The sequence below is a fragment of the Dipodomys spectabilis genome, unplaced genomic scaffold (assembly GCF_019054845.1).
Source record: "Dipodomys spectabilis isolate Male_0828 unplaced genomic scaffold, ASM1905484v1 ptg000560l, whole genome shotgun sequence".
Taxonomy (NCBI): Eukaryota; Metazoa; Chordata; class Mammalia; order Rodentia; family Heteromyidae; genus Dipodomys; species Dipodomys spectabilis.
The window spans coordinates 350,086-355,616 of NW_024871237.1; the positions used below are offsets into that span (position 1 = coordinate 350,086).

The 5,531-nt window shown below is 35.1% G+C and overlaps 1 non-coding gene across 1 annotated transcript; it reads right to left on the reverse strand.

The window, feature by feature from the left end:
- Window positions 1–259: 259 nt before the first annotated feature.
- Window positions 260–361, reverse strand: LOC122100088. Its single transcript, XR_006146097.1, has one exon. It is a non-coding gene; the product is annotated as a U6 spliceosomal RNA (small nuclear RNA).
- Window positions 362–5,531: the final 5,170 nt, after the last annotated feature.

Genomic DNA, 5,531 nt, shown 5'->3' on the forward strand with positions numbered 1-5,531 from the left:
CTCGGGTTTTGTTCTGTATCTTAGCTTTGGTAAATAATGCTGCAATGAACATAGTTTTGCTGGTAGTTTTAGTATGGTCTTGTTTGTGATCATTTGGGTGAATGCCCAAAATGGGATTGCTGGGACTTAGGGGCGCTCTATTGTAGTCTTTTGAGGAACCGCCATACTACTTTCCAAAGTCTTTGAACAAGTTTAAACTCCCAACAACAATGCATTAAGGTTCCCTTCTGTCCACATACCCTCCAGCATCTGTTCTTTTAAAAATCTAGAATGCTTCACGAACTTGAGTGTCATCCTCATTCAGGGGCTATTCTTCTCTTTATTGTTCCAATGTTAGTGTATGTGCTACTGAATTGAGCACAGAACATTTTTTATACATAAAGTGTAATTGATTTTCTTAAACTAGACAATTCCACAAAAATTAAATTCAAAAGAATTGTCGTGAAGCCGGGCGCTGGTGGCTCACGCCTGTAATCCTAGCTACTCAGGAGGCTGAGATCTGAGGATCGCGTTCAAAGCCAGCCCGGGCAGGAGAGACCGTGAGACTCCTATCTCCAATAAACCACCAGAAAACCGGAAGTGGCGCTGTAGCTCAAGTGGTAGAGCGTTTGCCTGGAGCTGAAGAGCTGAGGGACAGCGCCCAGGCCCCGAGTTCAAGCCCCACAAACGACAAAAAAAAAAAAAAAAAAAAAAGAATTGTCGTGAAATTTTAGAACCATGTATTTCTTACATAAGAACACATTTAAGAATAAAGTCAAGTTTGACATGTCAAAAACAAAATAATACCAGATATTTGTTGTTCAACAGATGTGTAGGAGGAGGAATTCAATTATTCTGTACAAGGAACCTGCCCTAATGAACACTATAGAAAGTGTTAAGGTTTGTTAAAAGTTTTAATGTTTTAAATATGTTTAATTTTGGGAATTTGCTCATATATGCCAAAATTAAGACTATTTAGCAGGTTGTAAAACTTTTTCATAAAGCATTTAAGATTCATGGTACATACTACTAAATATGTACATTTCAGAGTTTATAGAAACTTTACTAATGGGATGTTGCAAAGTGTTTGTGTAAAGAAGCAGATTTAAGACATTAACTGCACAGTTTCTGTTAAAATTTAAAGGCGTCTTTACTTTATATGTTAGTGAGGAACAAATGATGGTATAAGCCATATACAAATGATGAGATGAACCATAAATAATAATCTTAATAATAATAATCTTTAAAGGCTACTCATAGCCTCTAAAATTCTTGTTGAACATCATAGACTTAGGCAGTTTTAAATGTACAACAATATGAGAAAATAATAAATCGAATATGTAGTACATTTCAAATACTGGAAACAGTGGTAATTTTTTTATTTTATTAATCATTAATATTTATGTATTGGTTTTCCTTATTTGTAGCATTGTTTTCCTTGTTGTAATATAAAACAACTTTTTGTAAGTCATCATTAGGAAGTACTTTGAGAATGTTATTGGGATGGCCACACTGTTTTTTATAGGTATATGTGAATTTACAAAGAGAAAAATTAATAAGAACAAAATATTGATTAAAATTTTATCAATTAGAATCTGAATCAGGAGTGTTGATAAATGTCCACAACTAAAATCTTAGCCCTAGACTGAAACACTAGTGTTACAATGTTGAGCACACAAAAATGAGAGACTGTGTTTTGTTTTGTTTTTGTTGGGTTTGGGGCTTGAACTCTGGGTCCTGGGTGCTGTCTCTCAGCTCTTCAGCTCAAGGCTAGTGGTACTACTTGAGTCACAGCATCTCTTCCATCTTTTTCTGCTTATGTGGTGCTGAGGAATCAAACCCAGGACCTCATGCATGCAAGGCAAGCACTCTACAATGAATCACCCTCCCAGCACCTGAGAGACTGTGTTTTAAAAATCATCTAAACAACATTTACTTTCTGTTTTGTGTTATATAATGAAATAAAGAATATCTTTTTATATTTTAGAATGGTCATACTTCTAAATTTATATTAAATTCAGCCACTTTATCCTTTTCAAAGTCATGTAATATCTCTGAGAGTTTGCTTTTGTAAAGATTGTTTTTTGCATTGATAATTTATTCTGAGTCATTTTTATTTTTTATCAAAATTACTTCATATTTTATGGTTTTTTGTGTTTTTTTTAAGTGTGAAAATACCAGATAGAGGGGTTACAATTAAATGGGCAAGGTAATGAGTACATTTCTTATCAAGCATTGTTGCATACTCCTTTGTTTCTCCTTACTATTCCTTCCCATCTCAACCCCCTTACGTCCCATTTCCCCATGTCTTATGTCCCATGTCTTGTATATCTCATTGTTGCAATGGATCCACCTGTATCCCTATTTAAAAAATTATTCCCCTTCCCCTCCACAAATTATACCAACATCAAATACAGCGAAAACAGGGGTTATACCATGCGGGAGGGACATAAAAAGTAACAAAGAAGTCATCTTATAAATATGTTAGAAATAATTACAGAAAAGAAAAATATTTTGAATTCTTATCATGGGGTTCACTTCACCTAACATCAACATATCTAACAATATCTGCATGTCTCAGACATACACTAGTAATTGCTAATAAGGGAAACCATGGGACCTATGTTTCTTTGGGCCTGGCTTACTTCACTTAACATAATTTTTTCCAAGTTTTCCATTTCCTAACAAATGGGGCAATATCATTCTTTCAGATAGAGACATAGAATTCCATTGTGTATATATACAACATTTTCTTGATCCATTCATCTACTGAGGGACATCTGGGTTGGTTCCATATCTTAGCTATGGTAATGCTGCAATAAATATATCTGTGTGGTAGCTTTAGTATGGTCTTGTTTGTGATCATTTGGGTAAATCTCCAAAAGTGGGATTGCTGGGTCATAGGGGAGCTCTATGTGGAGTCTTTGGAGGAACCTCCATACTACTTTCCAAAGTGGATGAAAAAGATTACACTCTCACTAACAATGAAGTAAGGTTCCCTTCTGTCCACATTCCCTCCAGCATCTGTTGTTATTAGAGTTCTTGATTATAGCCATTCTAACTTGGGTGAGGTGATATCTCAGTGTTGATTGATTTGCATTTCTTTTATGGCTAGGGAGGTTGAGCATTTCTGCATGTCTTTATTGGTCACTCTCCTTTCCTCTTCAGAGAAGTTTCTCTTTATGTCTTTAGCCCACTTATTTATTGGACAGAATTTTCTTTGAGTATTTGTTTTTGGGGGATTTAATTTTTTGATTTCCAGGTCTGTTTTAGATATGAAACCCTTGTCGGTTGTATGGGTAGTGAAGATCCTCTCCGATTCCGTGGACTTTCTATTGATCCTGCTAGCTATGTCCTTTGTTATGCAGAAGCTCTGCAATTACAAGCAATCCCATTTGTCCAACCTTTCTTTCATTTGTTGTGCTTTTGCATTTCTTTTCAGAAAATTTCAGCCTTTGTCAAGGAGACCTATGGTTTCTCCTATTCCATCCTGTAATGTTTTCAAAATATCTGCTTTGACTCCGAGGTCTTTGATCCATTTGGACTTGATTCTGGTACAGGGTGATATATAAGGATCTAGCCTTAATTTTCTACAAGTGATTAACCAATTTTGCCAGTACCATTTACTGAACAGCCTTTCTTCGATTTTATCTTTTTAAATCCTTTATCGAATATTAGATGATTATGAGTCTGTAGGTTCATTTCTGGGTTTTCAATTCTATTCCATTGTTCCTGAGATCTTTACTTGTGCCAGTAAAAAACTGTTTTAATTACTATGGCTTTGTAGAAGAGTTTGAAATTTGGTATTGATATTCCTCCAACACTGTTCTTTCTGTTAAGGATCGCTTTTTGCAATTGGGTGTCTTTTGTTGTTCCATATGAATTTTTGGATTGCCTCTTCTATTTCCTTGAAGAATGCGGCTGGAATATTGATAGGTATGACATTGAACTTATAGATAGCCTTGGGAAATATTGCCATTTTCACAAGGTTCATCCTTCCTATCAAGGAACATGGGAGGTTTTTGCCACTTTCTAAGTTCTGTTTTGATTTCCTTTTTCAGATTTTTAAAGTTTTCTTCATAGAAGTCCTTCACTTCTTTGGTTAAGTTAATTCCTAGGTATTTTATTTTTTGTGGGGCTATTACAAATGGAAAAGCTTTCTTGATTTGAGCCACGCTTTTCTCATTGTTGGCCTACAGAAAAGCCATTAATTTTTGAGGGTTAATTTTATACCCTGCTATTTTTCCAGGTTTGGATCAGCTTGAGTAATTTGGGAGTGGTGTCCGTGGGATTCTTTAAGTACAAGATCATGTCATCTGCAAAGAGGGAGAACTTTACTTCTTCTTTCCCTATGTGGATCCCTTTTAGGTTGGCATATTGTCTTATTTCTGTAGCTAGGCATTCTAATACTAAATTGAAGAGAAGTTGAGAGAGTGGACATCCTTGTCTCATTCCTGAGTTAAAAGGAAATGGCTTTATATTTCACCATTAATTACAATGCTGGTTGTAGGTTTTCCATATAAAGTTTTTATTGTATTGAGGAATGTTCCATGGATTCCTAATTTTTCCAAAACCTTCATTATAAAGGGGTGTTGGATCTGGTCCAATGCTTTTTCTGCATCTGTTGAGATAACCATGTGGTTTTAATCCTTGCTCTTGTTGATGTGATAAATTATATTAATTGTTTTGTGTATATTGAAACAGGTTTGCATCCCTGAAATAAATCCTGTATATTGGTGTATGATTTTTTGGATGAATTGTTCAAGTCGATTGGCCAAAATTTTATTGAGAAGTTTTGCATCAATATTCATCAAAGAAACGGGTCTATACTTCTCTTTGTTTGATGAGTCCGTGCCTGGTTTTGGGATGAGGGTTATGATGGCTTCACAGAATGTGTTCGGTAGTGAACTTTCTCTTTCAATTTCATTGAAGAGTTGGAGTAGTATTGGTGTGAGCTCTATTTTGAAGCTCTTGTACAATTCCGCTGTAAATCCATTAGGTCCTGGGATTTTCTTACATGGGAGGTCTCTTTTTGCTGTGTCTATTTCAATGCTTGATGTGGGTCCCTTAATATGCTTTAACTCATCTTGGTTTAGTATTTGCATGTTGATAATTGCTAGCAAAAGGTCCATTTCTGCCAAGTTTTCAAACTTATTAGCATAAAGATTTGAAAATATTCCCTTTTAATGTTCAGAATCTTGGTTGTTTCTGTGGTGATGTTTCCATTCTTACATCTGAGTTTATTTATTTGGGTGTGTTCCTTCTTTTTCTGATAAGATTTGCTAAGGGTTTGTCAATTTTGTTAATTTTTTCATAGAACCAACTCTTTGTTTTGTTGATTCATTCTGTTTTTTTTTTTTATTTCTAATTCGTTTAACTCGGATTTAATGTTAATTATTTCTTTCCATCTATTGAATTGGGGTTTATCTTGGTGTTCTTTGTCAAGGTGGTTCAGATGTCTCATTAAGTGGTTGGTTTCAGATCTCTCTAATTTGTTGGTGTAGGAACTCAGAGCTATAAACTTGCCTCTGAGTACTGTCTTTGCAGTGTCC